Here is a 27,632-nt window from a genome sequence, read left to right as displayed (position 1 = left end):
AAAAATATATGTATAAAAATAACGATTTTCCTCAGCTAAACAGCCACATAAGTGGTGCCTTTTGTGCTTTCGATCCCTGCGTACGCTGTGTGCACGCACATGTGTGCTGCTCCACGACACACAGGGACATTTTTTATGGTGACAGCCTGCCGCTCCCCCTTGGGGGAAAATGTGGTTTAATTTTTAGTATAACCTTAAAAAGAAAACTAGCGAAGCATCTCTCCTATAAATTGTGTAAGTGACATTTACTTCTCAGTGCATTATCGCTAGTGATGGACAAATCTCGAGTTTAGGGTTGTAGTTCAGAGGAGCAGCCATCTTCTCCTGCCACCTCCACCTGAATGAGGTGGTTGTACTTAGGCTCAGCTCAGGCACTGCCTGGAAGACCTCCAGCGGCTGAGCCCTCTTCTGCCTCCTATGTGCCTCAGTGGGCTCTGAGGACTTCTTTTGGCTTCTGGAGACCCCGTCTCTAAGGAAGCCCCCACTCGCCCTGTCCATGGGCTGGGTGTCAGCAATAACACGGCAAAGTTTCCCATATAATCTCATCAGCTCAGCCCTTAAAAGCATCTCTGGCATGCTCAGATCCCTGCCCATCCTGGCCAGGCTATAATGGAGTTTGCTTTAAGAGCGCAATAGATCTTCCCGGTCACTGAATCCAGCTCCCTGCTACCGTAAGCCTGCCAAGTTTCAATTTGAATACACATAAAAGATCTCAACAGCTGGATGTTTAATTACAGGGACTAGAAATCAGGCTCTGCAGAGTCATATCAGGTTATTCCAGCTCCCCTGAGCTGGCTTCAGAGCATGCCAGGACTGCCCCTCCCAGGGAGGCTGGCATTTCCAGCTCTGCCCAAAAGCACGGAGGCTCGAGGAAACACAAACCATGCCGAAACCCCAAAGGCAGAGCTCAGAGGAGCCCGAGTGGGCGCTTCACAGCACAGCTCTCTCCAAAACGTGGGTGCAGGGGGTTTGCATCGCTGGATGCGAGGGTGAAATACTGTTATTTGTGCCTGGCCAGAGGAAAATGCAAGATGCCGCTAAAATCCATGGCATCCAGCGGATCCTACAAGAGACAGAGGGACAGGAGATACCATGAGCCTGCCTTGGAGCTGTTTTGCAAAGCCCGTTGGGGAACAGCTCAGCACCGTCTACCAGTGCCGACAGGGATGTGGTAGCATCCCCTGCTCCTCCAAGCCATGGGGCAGGGCATGGCCAGCAGCCCTAGGGTCTGCAGGACAGCGCTTCCCTGGCACTCCCTGCCCATCCACAGCCTCTGCTGCCACCCCCATTTACTACTGTGGGGCCAGACTAGACCCAAAAAAACACTTCCAGTTCCTTGGCACTGCTAGAAGACTGAAGGAACAGAAAACAGGAGCGTTAACAGATAGTTAAGTCTAATGTAATTTGTGGCACAGTTATTTGCACCTAGGAAAAGACAGGCAGCAAATTCACAGGTGTCAGCCCTGCCATGACAGGTCCCCGGCTGATGGCACAGGGGTATCTGCAGAGACAGGTCAGTTGAATTTCTAGGGAGCGAGTCCTTTCAGAAACTGAATGCTGAGCCCTGAAAGGCCTGGGCACGTCTTCAGCAATTGCTGCAGAGTGTGGCAAAGTGCTTCAAAATAGCTACAGCTGGCTTTCCCCAAGCTCTGGCAGTGGATGGAGACTGGAAAAGCCTTTTCTTTGGGCAAACGAGCGCTTGCTTCCCTCTGCTGAGGTGGCTCAGCATCCCCAGAGCATCCCATGTACTCCCAGGGATGCCTCGCTCTGCCGTTCCCTGCGCAGCAGCGGGCTCCCCCCCCAGCCACAGGGACAGCAAACACTGAGAGGAACCACCAGTGGCTGCCCCAGCTGGGCTCTGGCAGTCGTTCCTGCCCTGCTCTAGCACCAGCAGCAGCCCAGCCACTTCAGTGAGACCTGGGACTGATCCTCACTCTTCCACCTCAGACAACCCAAGCCAAAGACATCTCTCAGAGTCGCCCAACATTGCTGTTCTCTGCTGTCAGACTCCTGAGGAGCACTGCCTGCCACCCTCTCAACACGCACTTTGGCAACCCGAGCTGTTATTTCCCAGGCTGTTGAATCATTTCTTGCACAGGCGTCACCACACGCCTCCGACTCCCCATGTCATGTCTCAGCTGCTCCCCGGATCCTCCCCGGCATCTCCACTCAGCCGGGGGCACAAGCCAGTCTCTCTCGTGTTTTGGCAAAGGGGTCCCCACAAAGCCTTGGCTGTAGCCCTGACTTAAAAAAATAAGAGAACATGAATAGAATAAGGCAGCCTGGTGAAGTAGGTAGCCTCGGCAAAGCTGAGCAACACCGACCATCAGGACCCATCACCGATGCCACCAGGACTAGCGGTGGCACCTCTGAGAGCCCTTTCCCCCGCAGCAGCAGCTTGCTCTGAGCACAAGGCTGAGCCGAGAGAGCAGTAATTCCTCCTCTGTGTTGACCGAAGGCTGCATCATACCCCACAGACCCCCAAGGGAGTCAAAATAATGATGAACATCAGGTCAGACATGTCTCCTGCTCACAGCCATATACACATCTGCCTCTCCCAAGAGCTCCGAAACAGTCACAAGCACAGGCCCAAAAACCACTCTAAAGCATGCAGACAAGGAGGGAGGAAATCCCCAGAGTCAGCCCAGCAGGCTGCAAGGTCTGAAGACAAGGCTCAGAGATGCTCCTACTGAGCTTTCCATCCCCTCTCGCTCAGCTGCCCATGACTTCTGGTGCCTGTTAGCCAGAGACCCCATAGGGCTGTCACAGACACATCAGAAGGAGACCCAGAACACCCTTTCCTGCTCCCCAAAACACTGTGTTTACCTGAAAGCCAGCTTACTGTGGGTGTAAGGAAGCCCATGTCCTTATGAGTTAAGATTTGAAGTTTTAACAGAAGCAATTCACTGTTTTGTCTGGGTGAGCTGCTGAGAGCACCAGCAGCTCAATTTTTATTGATAAAAGCTTCTTTTCTCTGAAAACATGGGACCAGTTCTCCCCATGACAACAAAACGTGGGCAATGCAGAGCCTCAGATCACAAAGTACACTAGTTTCCCTGCATTTCTGCCAGGCCACAAGGAAAAAACCCACATCTGACAACATCTGCAAAGAGAGTTGTCGTGAAACCCTCAGAGACCAGTGGACAGAGCAGGTTTTCAGCCTCTTCCACCAGCTCAGAGCCCCCTGAAGCGTGCCATCAGTCACCATACAAGGCATTTACACGGTGTTTTGCTTTGCTGTCCGTTATTTTGCATCCCAAAGCAAGCACACAGTGCTGTCAGCAGCCTCCTGTGAGTTCCTGGAGAGCAGCCCCAGCGGACCTCTTCCAAGGTGCTCCCATCAACTACAGGGGGACAAAGCAATCAGGGAGCAGACAAGGAATTCACGACTTTCCCATCATGGAGGGACTGCTGGGACTTGCTGGAAGGCATCCAATTAGTTAACGAGCACTCCAGAGCTGAGTCTGGTCTGGAATCAGTAATTAATTGCCACAAGACAAGCAAGAGTGAATATATTGGAGGAACCCACGTCTGTCCTAGGGATGGACCTAGGAAAAGAGGGTCTGCCCAGCCAAACCCTTACTGAAATGGAGAGGAGCAGCTGGCAACGAGCAAGCAGGATGATGTGGATCCCAAAAAGACATGCATCCCCTGTGCAACACCAGGAGCGAATGCCACAACCAGCTCCCATCCCAAATGTCTTGTACCAGGAGCTGCCACAGCCGAGTGACCCTGGCCCCGGAGCTGGTCCTCCACGTTGACACCAGCCCATTGCAGGCTGCACGCGTGCTGCAGGCACGCAGCCAGTGAAAGCCTTGCTTCTGATGAGCAGCGCTGTAGTAATTAAGTGAACAGGATGCGTCAGTCTGGCCAGGCACCTCCCGCTTCAACCATCCGCAAACACTGCAGATTTGGAAGTCCTGGAAGAATTTCTTCACGTCCATTTTCCACATTAGTCTCCTGCTTCAGGTTCCTGAGCATCCTCCAGCGCAGAAGGACACATCAGCTCCCAGGTCTGAGGTGGCTCAGAGGAGCTGGGTTGTCACCAGCAGCATCAGCCCTCCTGAATGTGAGAAACCTCCTGCCAGGTTGTCCTGGTTGGAAATCAATGGCTGAGCTCAGGGAAGCAGGAGAAGACCTCCTCCCGAAGCATCCGCTCCCAGCTCTCGCAGCTCCCCGGCACCGTCCGCCTCTCCGAAGTGTGTCCCCACACAGCAGGAGCTGTGGAGCAGCTCTGCATCCAGCCCCTGTGATAAATTAGCCAGAGATTCAGGCATTTCAGCGCAGCTGCCTCATCCTCTGCCGGCATGACAATGTGATTAATTTTGGGTGCAGATGAAGCTCATTTATCAGAGGCACGTGACAGCCACGCAGGCTGCAGGGGCGTGTGGGCAGCCCCGAGGCACGGGAGAAAGCGGGAGCGGAGGCAAAAGGCAGGAGGCAGGGAGGGAGAGTGAGGAACCGAGCCCGGGCCATCTCCCAGGAAGGCTGTTTGCCACGCTGGTTTGCGATTAAGCATGCTGGGGGAGAAGAGCCCCACGTGGGAAGAGAGCTTTTATCTCTGCTAACACACATGGCTGCGTCTGGGGAGAGATGTGCAACAGGAGGGGTGTAAGAGGATCGGGGAGAAGACGTCGTGAGCCAATTACCGTGCTTCAGGAGAGGCAATTCTACCACCACTGCCACTTCTCCCCCACTGCCCCTCCTCCTCCAGGCCATTTTCCACCTTCTCCTCTTTTCTGGGGACCAGCAGGTCCCATCCTGCCTGTCACCACTCTGCAGACAGAGATGCTTGCTCTTCGCTGCTGGCAGGAACACGGCCAGAGCTGCTCCTGAAGGAATTGCCTGGAAAGGCAGAGTTGTATGTTCGCTTCCCGATGTAACACGGCCCTGACACAGAAAAATCATGTGGTCAGCTCATCTACCCATTGACTGGAGTTTCTCCACGCACTGGAGCAGCGCTGGACACGGTGATGCTGCTTGCACGACACAGCTCAGCTCTCCCAAGGGCTGAGGCAGCCTGATGTGCTGGTGCAGAGCAGTGTGCAAGCGTTTTGGCAGCAGCTGAGACAGCCCTTCCCTTAATTCCCACCGTGACATCGCATCCAGCACCGGCACATGCCCCAGGTCAAGGCCCATCTCACCAGCAGCACCAGCACTACTCCTCCCCAGTTCTCCAGGCTTTCTTGGTTGGCGATGCCTTTTGCAAGCAGATATCCTGTTCAGGGTCACCCAGCATTAGGCACAAGCTGCCGGCTTCAGGCTGCACATGTCCCCCATGGGAATCGCTGTCCCAAGCCCAAGTAGGGTGTCCAAGAGTAGACATGACCAGAGAAGACAACCAGAGAGCCCATGTCTCCCACCAGCCCACCCATCCTGGCTGGGCAGGAAGGGCTTTTGGGGACGAACAGTGCCAGGGAAGGGACCTGAGCGACTTCCGGCTGAGGCTGCCAACGTCACGAGCAAAGTGTCAATGGATCAAGTGTCTCTGCTTAGTTTTGGAGTGAGGAATAGTTTTTGGGGTGAGCCGATGCCATGCCAGATGCCCTCCAGTGAGATGGATGCAGAGGGAGAGGACATCAGGCCAGTCCCTCAGGCATCAGGATTTACAACCACCCATGCTGCCAGCACCAGCAAGGGAGGGGACAAGGCAGGTGACGCACAGCCGGCACAGCAGCTTGCATCCCCCAACACTCCCGCATGAATAGCAGCCCAGGGAGCCTTCAAACACCACCGCTGGGAAAGCATGGGGATGGACTGGACCAAGGAAAACCATGCATGATCAACAATGGCCAGAAGCAACCATCATTACAGGCATTTGTTTGCCATTGTTTGCTCCTTGCCGTGGTCACCCCGGGCAGTGGTGTCCCCATCCCAGAGCTGCTCTGTTCCAGAGCAAGGTCATGCCAGCAGCACCCAAAACCCTTAGACCACCATAACACCCCTCCCTTTGACATTTCTAGGCCACAACTAGTGAACCATTTTCTGCTAAAGAAAAGAAAAACCCTCAAGTTCAACAGGGCCATGAAACCTGGGACAACGACAATAAATCCTTGGGCACACGGCCAGTGTCAACGCCTTCGGTGGGACTCAATTATCAACCCAACGGGTAGCATCAAACAGAGAAGCTGCTTTTTTGATAAATACATATTTTTTTAAAGAAAACATGTCAAGAGGCCAAAGGCAAAGACGACACAATATGCAGCAGTCGCGCTGCTTGCAAGACAGTCCTGCTAATTTATCCCAGCACAGAAGCAGGACCCTTTCTGCTGGGTTAAGCGTATGGTTAGAAAACCCATAGGGACTTTGGAAGTGTGAAAACATCAAACACAGAGTGGCATAGAGACTGGAGAAAAGGGAAATGTTATGCTTCTACCCACTGGTTCCCCCAGGAGAAAACAAGCAGGGTGGCTGGTGGCAGAGCAGGTGGCCTGAGAGGAGCCCGTCACTGGAAAGGTTACAGGTGATGACACTAGCTTGCAGCCAGAACTGCAACCTCTGACTTTCACATTTCTTCCAGGTCCTAAATGCTCCTCTAAGCCTGGCTCCTCTGCAAAGGTCCCCAGGGAGGTTTTGCTCTTCTCCCACCCATCGCTTCACCTTCTTATCTTTCCAAAGATCCCCCGAGTCCCACCCCAGAGCTGCTGTGGTGGTGGTGGCAGAGCCCTCCTGGCTTTTATTGCAATCATCACGCCAATTACTCAATTGAAGTTTTCAGTTCCTATCCGTCAAAGTTTACTCGGAAAGGATCAAAGATGCCCACGCATTTTCCCTTCGCGGATTATGGAAAGGCAGCGATAAACGTATCTCAGCCAATTTTCACATGGCGGGGAAATAATTGCACTAGCACGTGGGCCTCTGTTTGTGCTGGGGTTAAGCGCACCAGGAGCTGGCTCCTTGGCAGAGGCATGCTCAGGCTCTTACACCTGCCTGGGGAGCAGTGATGGTGCCCAGCCCTGCTGCTCCTCCAGCACCACGTGATGCTTTAGCACCAGCACGCTCTCAGCAAGGAGAAAATGCTATTGCACTTACCAGAGCTGAAATCTTGCAAGGACCTGCTGGCGAGGCAAGGAACCTGGAAAGGAGGAGAGAGAGGGATGTGGTTCAGTGGGTTGGCTGTTGACAGCAGTGGGCATTTTAAGAGGGTGACAGGGGAGTGTTGGTGTTGCACCAGCCCCATGTGGGTGGCACAGGGCATGTTGTTGTGAGGCAGCGCTGAGCCCAGTCCCACAGGACACTAAAATGCTCCACAAACCCCAGCCACCCCAAGCCAAAGCCTTGCCATGCAGTAGAGTTTGACAGAGTCCTAGACAAGATGCCTACACATGCCACTTAATTAACAACAGTTAATGTCTTGGACATCCCCAGAGTCGCTCAGATACAGACCCTCCTGGCTGCTCTTTCAGCCACAGCATCCATGTGCACACATGCTGCCTCTGGAGCTGACCAGAGTGTCCCAGCACCCAGCGGGCTCCCACAAAGCAGCCTAATGTTGCCAAACCCTAAAAGCAAGAAAATGAACCTTTCCTGCCTGTGTCCCTCCCAGCCAGAGCACTCAGACAGGGCTGTGGCACTGCGAGCGGGAGGGAGGTTACCTCCTCCTGCATTGCATCAGGACCATCTAAATTCATCAGGGCCACCTAAATTCACCTATCCCTGCTTGCCAGCCTCTCCGGGTGCTTGGCCAGCACCAACAGGGCTGCAAGCCGCTGCACACAGTAGGAATTTGCCAAGGGATTAAGGAGCCATTCACCACTCCCGTCCCAGTATGAGCACAGAGCTGCCCTACCACCACTCCCCTCTCCCAGTGCCTCATCAGCTCCTGGAGCACGCCATGCAAATCTATGCTAAGGAGTCACAACAACGCACCTGGGAAAGCATAAATATCTGTGAAAAATCTTCCCATAAATCCAAGAGAAGGGGAATTTACAGCGCTTTCTTTGGAGATTTCTCCAGGTGTTCCCTATTAAGCCATTGTGCTCGTTTGTGTAAGTATTCCTCAGACAATAAAGTCTTCTCCGCCATCAGTTATCAACTCTGCAAACAGGAGCAGCGCCAGGCATGGGGCGTGCAAATACCCAGTCATAAAGATGAGGGACTGGCTTCTCATGTCACCAGGTCCTCAGGGAGGATGCTTTAAATCAGCCACAACCAGCAACAGGTTGTGTTTGCTGGGGGCCGCGGCAGGTTCCCAGGCAGTGCCAACGTCCACGGCCCCTTCTGCACACAGGGGACCATGGTGGCTTCCTAGAGGTGGGGACAGGTTAGACCCAGAGGTCCACATAGCCAAGGGATATCCCACAGCTTGGTCCCTGCTTGGGCAGCGGTGCCCAGCATTGCTCTGCTTCTTCAGAAAACATAAATTAAAATCAAAAATCTGTCTCAGTGTTAGACTGAAATGCAGCAGATTTCACCCTGAGCAGCTCCTGCAAGGCTGCCCAGGTTAATTGCCAGGAGAGCACGTCGTATTTCAGCTATGACATTTCTTTGCATGTTTAACGTATCCTTATCATGACTTCCATGTATTTCTGTGTAGATGGGTGGGAGACAGAAGAAAATGAATAATACGTTTCCTTCCAGCATGAAATTCTGCGCGTGTCCTCCGCTGAGTGCAATTACTGTGTATATGACTCCTGTAGTCTGGTTAATACTGTTAAGTATATTGGAGATTAAGGGATTTGGGGCTGCAAAGTCCATTTCATCCATCCAGGCCTGTGCAAGGGAATACGAGCGGGGAACAGCTCTTTACAGAAGCCCCCAGACCGAGCAGGATCTGGCCTGCATGTGATCGTCCCACCATGTCCCCTTGCTGCTGGGGAGCTCTCCCAGGCAGCAATCAGGTCTGCATGGGGGGGACATGGAGGAGGGCGACCGGAGCTGTTGGGGCCAAAGCACCTGCAGCCACATCCCCAGTGCTCACCCCTTGCCAGCAGCTCCCAAACCCAGCGTCTTGCTGTCCGGGATGCTCCTGACCCTATGCCAAGCACCACTGTCATGTTCCTGGAGCACTGGAGCATCAAGCCCTCCCCAGTGCAGTGTACTGGGGACACAGTGGCCATGGTGAAGGACTTAAGCTGTCACAGAGCTGCTGCTGAGAGTGCTCTCCAGGCACCAGAAGAAGGGCTGCTTGTCTCGGAGCTGAAGAGTTAATAACAGCACTGGAAAATTTCTACTTTGGCCAAGGCCTCTGCCTGCTGTTTGGAGAGGAAAGCCACAATACCAGCGTGCCCATGGGTCCAGACCATGCCACCAGCCCCCAGGCCTGCTGCACCCTGGCTCCCAGGCAGGCACTTGCCCTGGGGGTGCAGGCTGAGCTGGTGGGGGGGACATCCTGCCCTAGTGGCTAGAAGCAGGGTAGCAAACCACGACTTTGCATCACTCATGCTCAAGAAAGCCTCAAAACCAACCCTCCTATGGAGTCAGCATCCTTCCCCAGTTCAGAGCAGGCACAGCCTGAGCCTGGCCACCACTCCTGCCCAGAGGGGAAACCACGGCGAGGTCCCTCCAGCTCCTCCAAGCTGATGTAATATGAAGCAGAGAAGATACAGGATTGTTCTGTGAGTGTAGACGAGTGAAGCAGAGCAAGGAGATGGCTTTAAGTAGTAAGAACTGCCCTTACGTTATGAGCTCAGGCACAGCCTTATATATCCCCAAGCAGCAGAGGAGCCATCTCCGCTTTGATCCGGGTTTGATTTAAAATGGAGCATCTCCCTCAGCATCACCAGTGGGACAGCAGCTAAGTAACCTCATTTTCCTCTGCTTTGTCCCTTTTGCCACCCGCCGTGTGCCAGAGGTCCCAGGGCCATGTGCCAGAGCTGCAAACCCTGTGCTCCGGGGGCTTGTGGCCATGATGTCCTGGGCAGCCCCCGGCTCCGCTGCGTTCTCCTCCCCACGCAGTCTGGCGGTGCCTGCCTGCCTTGCCCCTCACTGCGCGGTCCGCTGGGGCAGGTGGGGATGGATGATCGGGGAGATGTTCCCTCCCTGTGCTGGGGCACGGATGAGCCAGCACAAAGCCAGGGAAATGAGAACCTGCCGGGGCATAATGCCAATTCACCGCCCATTAACTCCCTGCAAATCCTCTGCTCCCCAGACTTATCTTCCTCTGCCACATCCCCTCACTTCCCCTCCTCCTCCTCCCAGGCTAATGGGCTCTTTGGATGTGGAGACAAGCTGTATAGGTACCCTTGGCTGTGCTTGGGAGCCCCTAAACGGTGGTGTCTGCAGGGAGGTCTGATAAGAGACATCCCTGGCACCCCTCAGACACCCTCCCGGCACCCATGGGCGATGGGGCTGCCCCACGCAGCAGAGCTCATCGCTGAATGCTCACTTGCTCTTGCGAATTGAATGTCAGACTCTGAACGTTAATTTTTACGGCGTAATATATCCAGCACCAACCCACGTTGTCAGGAGATACCCCAAAGCTAACAACACATCTGGATGCGAATGATTGTTTAAACACCCCACACGGTCCTGTGCATACGGGATAGATTTACTGTCACTTCTTGTAAAATTAGGAGGGATAAAATCAAACAGCTGAGCAGCAATATCTGCTGGGCAGGCGGGGAGCAATCACCAGCATAGCTCAAGGGCTTTGGCTAAAAAGGGAGCTCGGAATAAACACCAGTGAAGCTCACCATGAGGCATCTTTGCTTACAGCTCCTGTCTGAATAGCGAATTTGACCTGCGAGCCCTCCTGACCCGTGGCAGCCCGGCAGAGCACCGGCTGAGTTTTGAATCAGCACTTTCTGAAATCAGCCAGATTTCAGTGGTCCTTCACTGCAGTGCAGGCAGGGCAGGCAGGTCAGGAGGGGCAGGCAGCTCCTATGCCCATGGGTGCTGCCCAGCGTGGGCAGACGAGCTGCCCCGGGAGGTTCAGTGACGTTCCTCAGATTAACAACAGATGAAAAGCACTGACAGTGGGGCACAGGGCGAGCCCTCGCCGCTCATCCCGGGCTGCCCTCCTGGTTGAGGCGGCTCGCTGCACTGCCAGCTGCACCAGAATTCAGCAGCTGTCTGCAACACAGAGGCAACAGCAACTCTGCAACTGCCTGAGAAACCACTCCTGCTCATTCGATACCCCCCAGTTCCTCTAGCAAGACCCGAGCTGTCCGCTCCCCACCTTGTTTCCCAGGAGCTAAGTCCATGGGCTTGCAGCACTGGCTTTTCAGAGGAGAAAGTTCACTTCTTCAGCAGAGAGTACATATTTTACATGACAAATTGAGCTCAATCCAAACCTGTTTTCCACCAGAAACTGTTTGCACAGGAAATCTGTGTCCAGCCCTTTCCATTAAGAAGTGCAGCTTCCTATATGAGGAAGGGTTTTGGAATAGCAGAGCATTCCTCAAGGCAGAAGATAAATGTTGGACCAGAGTTAGTGGCTGGAGGCTGAATCTAGGCTAGTTCAGACTAAAAATAAGGCACAATTGTTGGACAGTCACAAGTACTATTGGAGCTGCTAAGTTCCTCCAAAAGAGGTGCTACAAGGTTGCTCACAAGCAACTTCCAGAAGTTACAAGTGTCCCCATAGGAGCCTGGGGACACCAGCAGTGGAGGGGCTGGTTTCCATCAGAACCACGGAGGGGGATGGCAGAGCTGGAACAGGGTGCTTGGGGATGGCACGTCCACACTGATCTCAGCTATGGCACCAGCCTTCACCACCAGCCTTTGCTCCAGCTCAGCAGGTCACATCCATCTCTGGCAGTGCTGAGGCTGGTGGGATAGGAGAGGAAAAGTGTTCCCAAGTGTATCTAACCCGCTATGAGAGCTCATAGTAGCATTGTCTGCAGCTTGGGTTTGCTGCAGCACAGGGTTACAGCACTGGTGGACAAGGGAAGAGTGACTGATGTCATCTACCTGGACTTGTGCAAAGTGTTTGACACTGTCCCATGCGACATCCTTGTCTCTGAATTGGAGAGCCATGGATTTGATGGATGGACCACTCGGTGGATGAGGAACTGACTGGATGGTCGCACTTAAAGAGTGGTGGTCAACAGCTCGATGTCCAAGTGGAGAGCAGTGCCAAGTGGCATCCTCAGGGGTTGGGGTTGGGACCGGCGCTGTTTAACATCTTTGTTGGTGACATGGACAGTGGGATCGAGTGCACCCTCAGCAAGCTCAACAACGACACCGAGCTGTGTGGTGCGGTCACACGCTAGAGGGAAGGGATCCATCCAGAGGGACCTGGACAGGCTGGAGAGGTGGGACGTGCAAACCTCATGGAGTTCAACAAGGCCAAGGGCAAGGTCCTGCCCATGGGTTGGGGCAATCCCAAGCACAAATCCAGGCTGGGCCATGAGTGGATTGAGAGCAGCCCCAAGGAGAAGGACTTGAGAGTATCAGTGGATGGAAAACTGACCATGAGCCAGCAACGTGCGCTCACAGCCCTGAAAGCCAACGGTACCCTGGGCTGCATCCAGAGCAGTGTGGGCAGCAGGTCAAGGGAGGGGATTCTCCCCCTCTACTCTGCTCTCATGAGACCCCCCCTGCAGTGCTGGGTCCAGCTCTGGGGGCACCAACATCAGAAGGACACGGACCTGCTTGAGTGGGTCCAGAGGAGGCCACGAAGATGATCAGGGGCCTGGAGCACCTCCCCTGTGAGGACAGTCTGAGAGAGTCGGGGTTGTTCAGCTGGAGAAGAGAAGGCTCCGGGGAGACCTTCTAGCGGCCTTCCAGTACTTAAAGGGGCTACAGGAAAGCTGGGGAGGGACTCTTGATCAGGGAGTGTAGGGATAAGATGAGGGGTAATGGTTTTAAACTGAAAGAAGGTAGATTTAGATTAGATAGAAGGAAGAAGTCCGTCACTGTGAGGGTGGTGAGACACTGGCACAGGTTGCCCAGAGGAGCTGTGGCTGCCCCCTCCCTGGAAGGGTTCAAGGCCAGGTTGGACCGGGCTTTGGGCAACCTGGGCTAGTGGAAGGTGTCCCTGCCCGTGGCAGGGGGATGGAACTGGATGATCTTCAAGGTCCTTTCCAACTCAAACCATTCTGTGATTCTGTGATCTTCCAGTCCTCCCCAAATGCCCCTTCATTACAGCTCACACGTTTTATCTTTAAAAACCACAACAGGCAGGGTTAAAAAAAACATGACAAACAATCTAAGGAAAAGAATACAACAGACCTTGAAACCCTGTCCTACATTTGAAAGGGAGGGATGGAGGCAAGGCAAGAAAGCCAATGTAAAGCCTCATTACCATCAGAAATCCTCTCTCCCTGCCCTTACCTCCCTGCTCATTTCCATATCACAGGGGACACAATACCTTTCTTCTCTTGAAAAACGTCCCATTTTTGCAAAGACGGCTGTCCCCACTCCCAGCACTGGCTTACCAAGCTGGGGAACAAAAGCTGGGCTCACACCTGCCCTGGCAGGCGGTGCTGGCGTCTGAGTCTCCAGGCCCTTATCAGCCTCTCAGGAGCAGTTTTTATCATTATTATTATTAGTCTACTTTATCTTTTTTTTTTCCTTAGCTTCAAGATCCTTTAGTCAGTCAAATTATACTCAGAGTAGAAGAAGCGGCAGAAAATAAAGCATTATAAGGGGTTCAGGAAGTTATTTTCATCTCAAGGAGCATGTAAGAAAGGTTGACAAGTCTTTATTCTGCTCTTACGGGATAATCTGTAGGTTCCCAGCTGATATGGGGAAAAAAATTAAAAGCATCAGAAGAAATTATAGGAAGAAGTAAAACCCAGGCCTCTGCATAAATTGAAGTAATGTGCACCCTGGCTGACAGCTGAAGGCACCGGAGGGTGAAATGTCAGCACGGGGAAGGAAAGGGGTGGCCCCAGGAACCAGGAAGGGCTGGGCAGAGGGTGCTGGGTGCGGCGCAGGAGGGTCACTCAGCCCCTCTAGCTGGTCTTTTCTCCTGCTAAGTGGGCCTGTCACATCTTTCCAGTCCAAAGCATCATTGACACAGCAGGCGGAGGAGGGAGGGAAAGCAAAGCAGCTCACATGTCGATCAGCATCTCCCATACTGCCCCAGGTCGTTGGATTCATCCTGCTTCTGTCTGGCTACTCCAATAAAAGCTACAAGCATCAAGTCAGGCACGGCAAAGTTTTTCTGCAAAGACTTTGGGCTCTTGCATTTACGTGCACAGTGTGAGGCCCCGGGACCTCCCAGCAGCCGCCTGGCAAGCACCGAACATGGGGCCAAGAACAGGGTTAGGGTGTCAAGAAGGGGCCCAGGACCGCAGGGCGCTGTGCAGAGGGGAGACAAGAGGAGGAACCATCAACTCCTCTCCACGCCGCCAGCCCGCGGGGGTTAGAGATGGCTGCACGCAGTGCTGGATGGTGAAGGGATGTGGAGCGTGGCTGCAGGCAGGCACAAGGCAGCGGGGTCCTGAGCAGCACAAAAAGGTGCACGAAGGCATTTGTGGTGCAAGGCAGTGCCGAGGGCAGGGGAATGGGGTCCCCCTCTTCCTGGTCGGGGCGTGGGGGTCCAAGGCAGCCCCCTCCCAAGGAGGCAGGGCAGCCAGCCCCGCGCCTTTCCGGCTGTTCAGTGGCTGAGCTGCGCGGTGCCGAGGCGGTGCTGTCACCAGTGATTGATGGCACGGTTCAGGAGGAAATAAATTCCCAGGCTTTCGCAGGAGGTGAACTGGGGGGTGTATCCATCTTAAAGATACTTAATGAATGTGCCACAGCCCGCGGAGTGGCAGCAGATACATCTCTGCAGCCAGCACTCCCCACGCTGTTCCTTGCGAGGTTCAGGCACAATTTAACAGCTTCTTATTGATTTTATTTATGTTCCCCAGGCCCTGGCAGTGTCTATATTGCCCCAGTCCAACAAGAGCCCCATAGTCACGGCGGGGACCTGCACTTGCTTTTCCTTTCCTGCTCCTCATCCCTCGCCCACCCTGGAAGAGTCAATGCAAAATCACCTCTCCCAGGGCAACTGTGGGGACAAAACGTGGTGTTTGGCCAGAAAATATGCAGTTTTGGGCTTCTTGAAACATATTGGTTTCTTGAAACATGTGGGCTTCAGCTCAGCTCTTGAGGCCAAGAAAGAGGATGATGCAGGATTACTAGAGCAATGGTGAGCACCAGCACGGCACTGGGGCAAACAATGGTGCCACCCACACCGAGCTGGCATGAGGCTCTGGGCTGCATCTTTGGAACTCAAAGCAAAATAGAATAAGGACCTTACAAAAGACACCCTTGCAAGACAGACTTTGGAAAATTTTAGTTTTTATGTAGCATAGCAGACCTTCATTTTCAAGGCAAGAAAAATAGCAATCAGCAGTTCTGGTGCGTGGCTTGGCTTTGTTTTTCCCTCTTTCCCTTAGGGGGAAAAAACCAGAAAGAAAAGCAGCAAAGAACAGCAGAGACCTAGCTGACCTTTCTGGCTAAGAGACCTTGTCTGAATCACTGGATGGTAACAATGAATGAAATGCCAGTGCCCTGCCTTATAAATACCAGCTTCCTCTTGGGGTGAAATGCCAGCTTTCGAACGTGGAAATGCCACCAAGAAAATGTCACCCTCCCCAAGGTGTGAAAAACCAGCCTGCTGCAAGCGCCCGGGCTCACCCACGGGGAGATGGGCAGGCTAATGCCTGCTGCCAGGTCCCCAGTCTCCTCCCGTCAGGGTCTTCTCCAAAGCTCACCAAAGGCAATGGTGTGAGGGGAACAGGTCTTCAATGTGGGACAGCCAGAGCATCAGTCCTCCAGCGTTATCTTTAGCATCATAGCAGCGAGCAGCTCAGGAAAGCTGCCTTTGGGATTTGGGGTTTTTCTTCCCTTTTCCAGGGACTATGAGATTTGTCAGTGTGGCCAGTGAACCAAAGAAATCACATTTAAAGACTGGTTCAGATCAAGCCAAAACAGTTATTTCCAGTCTTCCCAGCTAAACAGAAAAACAATTGAGCATAAGAAGATTTTGCCATCTAAAGAGTTTATCACAACCTGAACTCCGAGTTCTTAGTGAGCACTGTTGTTGCTGGGTTTAATCCTATTTATTAAACATGGGAAATCATCCAACATACTGTCCTTGTGTGAAGAAACACTTCCCGTGAAGCTGGTGATATTTGCAACATCTTCTCTAACCTTCCTGGGGCCAAAGTGGATAAAAGTTTGGCTTAATCCAAAGCCATGTTTTTCAGCAGCTCAACCTTCCTTTTCTCCCCACTCAGCATCCTCCTGCCCCCTCTCCCGCAGTGCCAAAGCCCTGACACCAAACCCACACTGGGTCAGGGCAGCAGAGCAGGAGGGACAACTCCCCCCTCGGGGACCAGCGGCACCCCCAGGACCATCACTGGGAGCTGTACAGCTGCGTAAATGTAACCAAACCTTTCTACCTGATAAAATTATGTCAGGAAATGAATGAAGTTGCTTTTTTGTTATATGGGAATTGGAGCTGTTCTCTTTCCCCACACCCACACCTTTTTTTTTTTCCCCCGCAAATGTGTGAAATAATTTTACCACCCTTTTTTTTTCTTTTGGTTACTCCTCCTCCCCTCAGATCTCGCCCTTCCTGGCATTTGAAAATAGCTCATGAAACGGAGGAGGAAGGGGAAATGTGTGGGGATGCAAGATGGAAGGGGAGAAAAGGGAAAAATACAAGGAGAGTGAAAATAGATGTTTTTCAAAGCAAATCAGGAATGGCTGATTGCTTCAACTCCAGCACTCATTCTAGGAAATGTCTACTAATTTGGCAAGTTTTGGAATGCTCTTTGCATCCGGTCATTTGTTAGACAACACCTAGGAAGAAAGTGGCATGGGCATACCTGCCTACACCTGCCTGTACCTTCATGTGCAGGAAGGCATCTCCAGCCAGGCGCTGGGCCACAGCAAGGCAACGCGACCTGCCAGGGAACCCAGATATCACGTATGATTAGAGCTGGTTGGGAACCCTCTGACTAAATGGGTTTTCTCCTTGCGTGACATTTATGGCTAGAACTGAAACGGTTGGAAAAAAACACGTCAGGTTTGATAACCTTCCGACGGGGCAAAGGCACGGCCGTGGGCTGCAGCTCTGCCCGGCAGCTGTCGGGGCCCACGGGACCCAACTGACATGACAAAGGGAAGGGTCTGAGCTGCCTCCAGAGCTCAGCTCTGGCTTAGAGGGGCTGGGGTTTGAAGGGCTGCTTTCACCAGCTGGCGCCAGGCTGGTAACCAGGCTGCTCCCGGCTTGCCAGCGAGTGCAAGCCATTAGTGCTGGAGGCAGCTCCGGATGGTGGTTTCGTGCCTGACCCCTCTCCCTGCCTCGTGAGCAGGAGGAGATCTCCGCAGGAAGCGGTTTTAATGCATCAGCCTCCATGTGCATCACGTCCAGGGCTTTCCCCCAAGTGCTTCTCTGTAATGGATTTAATCCTTGACCCGGAGTGATGCTGCCCTCCCAGAGGTCCCTGGGGAATCAGACTCCCAGTTCCTCCCCAGCTTTCCTGCCAGGGAAACGCAGCCAGGGGGGGCTGGCAGCCCCAGCAGCATTGCAGCCCCAATGCCCTGATGCGGTACGGCTCATCTGCAGAGTCTCTCTCTGCCTCGGTAGCAGTGGGGCTGCCAGCACAGGAGGGGGGATGTTCACGGCCAGGAGAGGCAGCCAGCACAATCATCCCCTCCCACATCCTGGACGAGGGGGTGCAGAGGCACCCCCTCTCCCCAGCACTCACACTTGACAGACAGATTTAAGGCCTTTGGCCACAAGGCTGTGTGCCTGTGCCCCAACTCTTCACACTTTCCTGAGGTCTCTCCTGTTTGTGTTGGCAACGACCTGGGCATCCCTCATCTCCTTTTTGATATCTCCTTTCTCCCTGCACGGCACTTTCCACCTCCTTCCTGCTCCTGTCCTTTGGTCAGCGGTTCTGGGGTCAAAGGGATGTTTTCCAGCTTTTTTCTTTGAAAAAACTCAACAACCTAATTCATTGCAAAGCAACCACTTCATGTCTGACCTAGAAGGGACTTGGGGATTTATGTTAGCAGCAGCACAGAGGGGAATCCGCAGCTGAAGCAGCAGTGGGAGGGCTGGCAGCGGCAGGCATTGCCAGCGCGGCTGCTGTCGGAGCCCCAGGGAGCGATCCCCCGAGGAGCATGTCTCCCCGGGGATGCACGGATCCAGTGCCAAGTCCAAAGGATGCTTCCCACCCCAATCAGGAGCACGGCAAGCGCTCCTTGCCTTGAAAGCAGCGGGAGCCAAGAAGGGAACTGCATCTCATCCTATGCCACACCAGTGCCTGAAAGCACCGGGAAAGCTGGGCTGGGCTGAGCCTCGCAGCAGTGGCGGCACACCGGAGAGTCCAGCTGCTCTGGGCCACGTTCAGGCCAAGCAAGAGCATCCCCACATCCCCCAAGAGTGAAGGTGGGGGCACTCTGCCACTGCATGCACCTCCCTCAGGAGCTCGGCTGGGATGAGTTGACCAAGCCCAACAGGCAGCGATGCCCCAGCCCAACACACAGCAAAGGCCATCTGCAAGGACCATCTTGAGATCATGGTGGGATATTGAACATTTCTCCAGCTGAATGCCCGAGCCCAGAAATCCGATTCTTTCCTTGGGAGATGCCACCCTGCAACGCTCCCTCTTCCCACCCTCCCACAGGGACACTCACTTTTTCCAGCTGAGCTGAGGAACAAAAAAGTCATCACCCACTCCAAGTAGGTGGGTTGGCAACGGCCAAGAAAAAGATGCTCTATGTTTGGCGACAGTCCACGGAGCTAACTCAGCAAAGCCAGATGATAGGCAGTGAAGCCACCCTTTCCAATAATAGCACTGCGTGGCATGCAGATCACTCTTGCTCAAGAGATCTCCAAGGGCTTAGTGAGAACTTCATAATAACCCCGTTTCCAGCACACAGGAATGCTGCTTGCAAAGCTAATCATTTTCTAGTGCATCTTCATTAGCCTTTAAACACTCTGCTTCTGGCTTCCTGTGTCTCCACAGCTGCTGGACGCCCTGGGCCAGATCCTGCTCCCGTGCACAGTAGTGTAAAAGTGTAAAAAATCCACAGCTGAAAGCACATTGCTGGCTGTTACACCAGTGTCCGAGCGTGCTCTTGGATGCTCACTGACGCATCACTCCCTTCACCTCTGAGCTGACAACAGGCCTGAAAGACCCCCAGCCCACCTTGCCGATGTAACCTGGGTCTGACACAACCCCACTTTTTAGCTCCAGCAACATGCAGAGGTCTGTAGCTCTCAAGGTCAGCAGAAATCCCTTCTCTCCTGAGCTCACACGAGACATTTCAACTACGAAGTCTCAAAATAAGAGGCAGCACCTTTCCCCTGCACCTCCCTTCATGCCAGAGACCAAGAGGTAAACGCTCTGAAATACACCTTAACCCTCTCTTGCAGAAGAGTCTCTTTCCAGAGTAACAAAATTATTTTATGATAGGAAAAGTCCAAGCACTATGCCAAAAGCCCTTCCCAAGCCATGTGCAAATAGTCACACATTAACAGCCAGCAAACTCCTCTCATCGGCAGGCAGCAGAGCAGGGCAGAGTGATGTGGGCTTCAACTGGAAACATCAGCTCTGCCCAAGGCATGGCCAGCACCAGGCTCTCCACGAGTCCTGAGCCCCACATCCTCCTCTCTGCTCCCCAGCACCTGCTAGTGGGGTCCCTTCACGTTCTACCCTGCTCTGGGGCTGTTCACAGGGGCAGCTCTCGCCCAGCCCGGCCCTGAGAGCTCATGCTCCTCTGCACCTGTGCGGGAGCATCAAAAAACTCCCTAGGTTTCAACAGAGTCCCACAAGTGTTTTAGCTTGGCTGAACCGGCTTTTTCCCAGGAAAGCAAGTTTTAATGGACATTTTCCAGCCAGCTGGAAAGGAGCACGGCACCTGCCAGCACTTGCACTGCTCAGGTGTTCCCCAGGGGTCTGGACCAGAGCCGGCACAAGCGTAAATGAGCATCTACCCTGGCTGAGAGGTGACCGGCTGCAAAGCTGGCAGTTCAGCCTTACAAAGCCAAGCTGAGGAAGACATGGGGTTTCCATACTCCATAGGTTCCAGCACAGGAAGAGCCCTGCCACATCTCTCATTTGGGACGCAACGTGGCGGGGAGGCGTGGCAACCCCGGGTGAGCCCCACTTTCCCACCACCACTGGGGTTGGATGCAGGGCTGATTAGAGGGATTAAAGCCCAGCTCAGCAGCTGGCAGCAGGAGGGATGTGCTGGCAGGGGCCAGGCTCACCAGCCTGCAGGACGCCACGGGGAGATCTTGAAAGGCAAGGGAGATCTGAGCAGGTGCATAGTCGTCCGGCTCCCTCTCTAACGAGGGACAGGAGCAACCTGCGGTTAGCAAAGAGCTCCCAGATGAAAGCGGCTCCATCCCCCGGATCTTGTTATTATTTCACAGATGCTTCTCACATACCTTTTCTTTATTGTTATTTTTCTAAGGTCTCTCGTTGCTCTAGATAAACGGTGTCTCTCTGGCTGCAGGCAGCAGGCGGCAGGGAAGGCAAGGCAGTTCCCAGGGGCTGCAGCCTCGGCTGCTCGCAGCCCTGGCAGGGCCAGACACTGCCTGAACACATGTACTCCACCTCTGGGAATGCTCAAACGTACCAAGCAGTAGGGTCTGGCAGCAAATACCCCGGACGAGATCTCAGCCCACCTCCCCAGCCTCTTCCACTCCTCGCTGGCAGGATAGGCTTTGCAATGGGAAAATTCTTCTCTGGGAATTGCTAAGAAATCTCAGCATGAAAAGCACCAGCAAAGAGCAAACTGTCTGTGACCCAGCCTTCACCTCTGCCTCCAGGCACGATTGCCATAAGACAATTTGAAATCCAAGCTGAGGAGATCTTGCTCAGCCTGCCCCAAATCTGGCAGGGAAAAAAAAAAAATCCTTCCTCCTTGAAAAGCTAAAGCTACTAAATGGCAGCCAGCCACAGCTCGCTCTTTCTTTGCAAAGCAGCCCTGACCAGGACAGTCTCAGCTGGAGTTGCTGGGCAAAGGGACTGTACGGGGGTGGGTGGTCCTCCTGCTGTAAGCTGGGGCACCCAATCTGGTCCTTGGCCTCTCCTAAACCCCAACTGTGCTTTTGCGGGGTTAGCACAACAGCGGGGTGTCAAAGGAAGGCAGCAAGGGGGAAAGGTAAAGGATTCAAAATAGATTCCAGTTTTGTTTCAACTATTGTAAAATAAAAGGTCCTTCAGCAACCATCACTGTACCAAAAAGCACTCCTGCCTCTCTGGCCACAAGGCAGCTGAACAGCAGATGCATTTTTCATTAAAAGACTTGTTAATATTGCAGGTTCCTGTTGCAGACCTGCTTTCCCAGCTCTGGCTGATTGCCGGAGAGCCACTTCTTCCCTCTCGCTCACCCAGCAGAGAGGGGCTTCACTCCCCTAGCCCTGAGCATCCCCTTCTGCAGATTGTGTCCCTGCCTTGACGTCCCCAGGAGCATCTCCATCCCCCATCAGCACCCCCCGGCACACACTCAACGCTGCTATCAGCGGGTAGCAAGAAAGCTCTAAGTCCAGTGCAGCCGCTCCAGACAGGACGAGTGATATCGTGCCACCAACGTGGCGAGCGAAGGTAAATAAGAAACCAGTTATCTGGCAATTAAAAAAAAGAAAGACGAGAGCAGTCCCAACTGCACAAGCCCAGCGGCTGGTAGTAAAGGGAACTCATTTCCCCCTAATGAGAGACGACTACACTTCGTTAACTCAAACTTTCTCATTAATCACCTTTGTATCGTCTCTGTCTGCTTCATTGCTGTCAGGCCATGATAATATATGAAGAACGTTCATTTATCCCCCAACATCCCACTCAGTAAAGATATACAGTGCTGTGGAAATGGATTTACCCTGACATGCAGCTCCCAGCACAATAACGCTAATTTAGACATGCCGTTGAGCCAAACCCTTCTTTCTCCTCTCTCCTTTTATTTTATTTTAAAGCCAGCAGGTGCTGGGCTCAGCAATTAGAAGTGGCAGGCGGAACATCACAGGGTCAAGGGAAGGCTTCTCTTCCTGCCTGCTCCTCTGCCCACGATGCCCAGCCTGAGCTGCTCCCCCTGGGTCCCCACCCTGGGTGCTGGCACCCAGGGGAGGCTGCACTGGAGCACCCGATCCTGCTGGCACCTGCTCGTGGCATTTTGGGGCTCCAAAAAGCAGCACAGGAGCCACCGACATGCAGGAACATCTTGGCAGCATGGTCTCAATGCAGGAGATAGCCTCTCTCGGTCCCACCCGTGTTGGCTTTGCTGTCCCTCATGTTTCCCAAACATGATGTATTTTATTGAAATCGTATGCAAAATGCTGCCGCTGCCTCCCACGCAGCTGTTGATTTTGCAGCAGGGCTCTGTTTGTTTGAGATTTGCTCTTGCGAAGAGGGGAGGAGGGAGTGGCAGGCAGCTCTGCGAAGGAGTACGTGGCCGGATACTGTCATTTTTAAAAAATTAAAGGAATTGGAATGAATTCATTTTTAATTGATTAACAGGGACTTCAACACTGAGAGATGCAGAATGCAGAAAAGAAGAGAAAAAGGCAAAAATCCCTGATTGTTGGACACGTTTCTTCTGGTAGAAAAGCTTTTTTGGGAGATTAAAAAAATCACGTTCAGATGACTTTGGAAGAAGGCAGTGAGAAGCAGGCAGAGCTGGCTGGAGCCCGGCAGGGCGCCCGGGCAGTGCCACCCCCACGGGTGCTGCGGCGAGTGCAGCCTCCAGCCCGCTCGCCCGTGGTCCTCCAGCCCAGCCTGCCCGTCCCGGGAGGGACATGCCCTGCCATCAACGGAGTGGCGCCGGAGCAAGCCGCCCGCAAGAGTCCCCAGGGTTTGCCAGCTTGCTGGGAAAGGAAATATCAAACCTGTCTGGAAATCAAACAGCAGAGTCGGAACAGAAGGAAGAAAAGAAACGATGGGAAAACAAAACCTAAGCTGACACCCTTTGTAATCAAAAACATCCAATACAGAGAATCATCACCCCCAGTGGAGGTTGCTCGGGGGACAACACACTTTCTCATCGTCCCTTGAGGCTGCAGCAGCATGCAATGGAAATCCAAAGCGACTCCAACCCCGGAGCAGCTTCCCCAGCCACTGCTGGCCATCAGAGAGGGCCTGAGATGACGATGGACACCGCTCTCTGGCTGCAGGTTTCTAGTGACAAGCTCCGAGGCATGCAGATGCAGCGTGCGTAATTAAAAAGCCTCTTTGCTGGGGACGTGAAGGACATCGAGCTCCTGCCGGGGGGAGCGGTGCGGGAAGCCTATGGGTTCTCCCACCAGCAGCAGTGGTGAGGTGAACAACTTCTTGTGCAAAAAGACCCCTGCTGCTGAAAGAAATCTTCCCTGCAGGTACCAAAAAAGCCCTGATGGAGCCAAACCTCATGTTTCAGCCTTATGACGCTGTCCCCTCTGCCACCCAGCTGGCAGCAATGAGCAAGAACCCCAGAAACCTCACAGTTAGCCCAGAGCAGCCACCAACTATGCATGGATGAAAACCAGACAAAAGAAACCTGAGGATGCAGATTTCACGGCTCGCTAATACCTCATTTGAAAACATATATATTATCCTGAACATTAATGGAAGCCAGGTAAAAAAACCTGAAATAATAATGGGTGTTAAAATTGGAAATGGGATGCCGTTTCTCTGCTCATCATTGCAGTGATCTCTTGCTGATCTCCAGGCTGAAGCCATACTTTAAATATATTCACATGCACACATCAGGCACTGTGGAAGCAGGACCTCTGGCAATTCACTCTTCCATCAATTAAAAATCCACACAGGAATCAGGAGTCACAGGCAGCAGAAAGCATTTGCAGTAAGGCTAGAAAGGCCAAGGCAGGTAGAAAGTGAGGAAGAAGGGGAGCAGGCGCAGGGTGGATGCTTGCATCTCTGGAGGCCCCCCCGCCCCAGTCTCACCAGTTTGGGGCAGGCGCCTCCAGAGCAGAGCAATGTGGCATCCCTGGAGCACACAGGGCATGAACAGGGACCTCCCGAGGGCTTCCCAAGCCCACGAAGGAAAAGGATGGGAGCTATTACACGTGACATGGGATTTTTCACCCTGACCCACCAGTGACATGCACCTGGAGGGTCTGCTGCCTGGCTGGACCCCAACGCAAGGAGCTGGCTGTAAGGGAGGGGGGTTCACAGCCACTGTCCCCAAGCCACCACCACAGCTCCATCCCCATGTGCCCACTGCCATGGCTGTGACGTGGGTGAGGATGGAGGACACACCACAGGCACCCACGGGAGCTGGCGCCTCGTCCTCCCTACCCAGCTCCGTCCCAGGCAAAACAGTGGAATTAAGTGCAAGTTATAATTAAGACTGGATGTTTGAAGAGAAACATAATCTCCGTTCCGTGGGATTCGCCGGCACAACAGTAATTAACGTCTCATTAACATTCGCCTAATTAAGCAGTTTATGAAAGTGGATAGATTTGCATACTGCTCCACTTCAGCTTCAGTGCATCCAGCTATATCTAGGCACCAGAGTTAACCCTTCCAGGACATTCCCAACTTCCTGCAAGACTTCCCAGCCTCTCCCTGCGAGGCCACGAGCTGCTGTGGCTGCGCATCTCACTGCGTGGTGCTGCCCAAAGCCAGGTAAAATGTCTCCTATCCATTCCATCTTTTCCAGACAAACTTTCTCTGTTGGTTATCTATTTTTAAAACCCTCAGCTGGTTTCAATGCTTTCTCAACACATTCATCAGAGAAGCAAAAAAGACTTGTAAGAGTTTCCGAAGATGGGGAGAAATGTCTCCTAAAACATTTCATGCTATACCTACTTCCAGATGTTCTTTAATGTTTAAAAACAATGACTTCAAGATTAAAGAGACGCTCCAAATTCCAAACACCAGCTTAAAAGCAGGATGCAACAAGATGTCTCAGCAGCTTCCAAAAAAGTTTTGACATAAGGACTACATCCCCTGTCTAAATTTTAGAGTCTCCCCCTCGTTGGGAGGAAAGGAAAGCCAGCAAGAGCAGTGACAACCCCCAGGCCCCCAGCTGATGTCCCATCCCTCCTGGGGACAGCAGGGACCAGGGCGACCATTCCCAGACAGACCCTGGAGCAGCGAGAGATGCATAACACAGCCCATCAAATAAGATGCATCCCACACACAGCCCCTTAGCGATAAGTCACTTGAAGTGCTGGACATAACATTTTCCACTGTTAATACCGGCTTTCTCTTCTGGTGTTGGATTAGTAAAGCTGCTGCATCCATCATGTGCTTAAAAAGACCATGTGCAAACTTGCCTCCCCCCCTCCCGGCATCTCCTGGGAGGGGCAAATGAGCTCTCTAGTTAGTGGTTAATGCTTGGAGACAAGATGCAACTTTGCAGCAAATACAGTGGGAGAGAAAAATTCATGACACAGCCTTTCATTGAAAATCAATAAAGCCCAGACCTGCCTGTGATATACACACTCAATTTATTCCCTGCTTGGCTTGCTGCATCTTCACCACTGGCCCTCTCGGATCAGTGCAGGTCCTTGCTGGAGGTTGCGGTGCCCCTGGTCACCTCTACGCTCTGGGTCATGGCACCAATGCCAAGAGAGCCACATTAGCGTGGGATTATCACCTCCCTGAGCCTAGCAGTCCCAGGCTGGTGGCCCTGTGGCCCTGTCCACAGCAAGCCATACTCCCATGGCTGTGATCCAGCACCCACAGCATCCCTCCCCACAGCGCGGCCGGGAGCAGGAGCCCAGCCGTGCCCTCATGTGGCAAAGGTAATTTCAAAGTTTTCTTCCATCGACAACAGGTGCCTACAGTTATAGCAAAGTGCTGTGCTGGGCTCCACCACGGAAACACTCCTGATTTGCACTTGCAACACCTCTGTCCTGAAAGCATGTCTTAACTTTCCCCTTGCCCAAAACCTTCCTGGAAGTGGGGATGGACCAAGCCATCCTCCTGAGACAAGCTGGGGCATGCTCCAGCCCTGCCTGAGCCTGACCCACAGGACACCCATCACTTGTCCTGTCCTGCCTGCTCCAAGCGGGGCTTTGAGACCCCCATGTGGCACCCAAAATCGCTGCAGATTTAGGCGTTAAACTTTGCCTTTAACCATTTCTTTCCCTGCTGCCCCCCCCCCATCTACCTGCCGACACAGAAAACTCTCCCAGAAGGGCACTTTGCCCATCCCCAGCTAAAGGGGGACCCCAAAAATGCTGGGGATCCAGAGGAGCCGCTGCTCACTCATGATGCTGGAGTTGCATCCCTAGGGCATCCTTCTTGCAGCTAAATACACATCCGAGCCAGGAGGCCCACCCAGGGATGCAGGCAGGAGGCAGGCAGGGGAGCTTCCCCACACAGCGCCTGCCCACAGCCACCGCATCCCCTCCAGCTCTGCTCCTCCTCTTGCACGGAGTCCCACGCTGCCACCCTCACCCTGACCCACCAGAGTGGGACCTCAGGACAGAGGCAAAGAGCAGCCTCAACACCAGGGTGAGGGGTTGATGCCAACCCAGCCCCGCAGTGGCTGCCTTTGGCATGGGGCAGGCTGCCCCAGGCTGTGAGTGGAGCCGCTGGGGGGGATATGGGGAGAGGTGGGTGCCTGGCTGCGCTGGGGGCTTTGCCTTCGCACCAGGCTCTGCAGCACAGTCTGACCTACTTTCTCCGGCAGCACAGCCATGCCAGCCACAGCAGCAACGTGGGGTTTCTTCTCTCCTCTACCACATACAGATGTCTTCTTATAAATCGGCAGCGAGATTGCGGCGGAGCTGGCCAGGGCCCCTGCCTTGCAACCTCGAAGCATCGGCTGTCCCCTCCCTCGCCTCTGGCCAGGATTGTCGCCTCTGAATGGGTGCCCTCCTTTCCCTACCCTTCCCTGAAAATTCACGGCACATCTCAGCCAAGAGGAGGATTTATTGATCGTCTTATCTGTGTCTAATCCCAGCCGGAGCGCCGCGATAAACGAAGCCGGCTAAATAAAATGCCTTCCTGCAAGGTCTCTGTGTTGAGAGCAGCTGGCTACTAGCGGGGTGCAAAGCGGCGAGCAGCCCCCCAGGGACCCCAGACCCACCTGCACAGGGACGAGCAGCCCACGATGGCAAAGGCATTGAAGCGAGAATTAATGTGCCGTGCTGCAAACAGCCATCCAAAGCTGAGGGCAAGGGTGGGGGGACAAACCAAACCCAAACCACTCCATCTAATCGATGGTAAGCAGTTTAAACGCTGTTTCTCTGCAGTTCAGGGAGCCCTAATTCCAAGCATGACCTGAATCTCTTTAAAGAGAGGAGGGAGGGGAGGCAGGCAGACAAGGAGGGGGAAGAGCCAGAAATGCTGGGGATGATAATTTGTCCCTGTTCCCTCTCTGCAGAACAGCATCTGGGAGAAAAAGCACCTGCTAAAGAGAAGGGACCCCCATGGAGCGGAGATCCGATGGTACCGTGCTCACAGAAATCCCTGTTACCCAGCCTGGACTGAGAATTCTCAACACAAGAGCAGGCAGGATGACGGATGCTGCCGTCTTTGCAGGAAGAGCCTGGGGTGCACCAGGCACAGCACCAAGCCACCTCCTCAGCACTGACAAGCCAGCAAAGAGTACTCCGGCCCACCGCGATGCAAGGAGGGAGCAGGGGAGACGTGAGAGAGCTCAGCCCAAACACGGCATGGCCGTATCCAGGTCAACTGGCAAGCCTGCTGGGAAGCGCAGGCTCGGGCTATAAAAAGCACAGGAGAGATGCTGGGTGAGGAAGATGTTGGGGTGGCCCTGCCCTCTAAGCAATGGGTGCCAGGGTGGTGATGGGCTGCAGAGGATGGCACTGGCCACGT

At 53.6% G+C, this 27,632-nt stretch overlaps 1 protein-coding gene across 2 annotated transcripts in view; it reads right to left on the bottom strand.

The window, feature by feature from the left end:
- LINGO1 (leucine rich repeat and Ig domain containing 1) overlaps positions 1-27,632 on the bottom strand; it is a 167,862-nt gene that overhangs the window by 107,866 nt on the left and 32,364 nt on the right. For both annotated transcript variants that reach the window (XM_074837475.1, XM_074837474.1), the window contains exon 3: positions 7,033-7,075. The gene's annotated coding sequence lies outside the window, so the exon portion shown is untranslated. The remainder of the gene's footprint in view (positions 1-7,032; positions 7,076-27,632) is intronic.

Source organism: Strix aluco, chromosome 12 (genome assembly GCF_031877795.1).
Source record: "Strix aluco isolate bStrAlu1 chromosome 12, bStrAlu1.hap1, whole genome shotgun sequence".
Taxonomy (NCBI): domain Eukaryota; kingdom Metazoa; phylum Chordata; class Aves; order Strigiformes; family Strigidae; genus Strix; species Strix aluco.
This window is presented reverse-complemented; position numbering and strand designations above follow the sequence as displayed.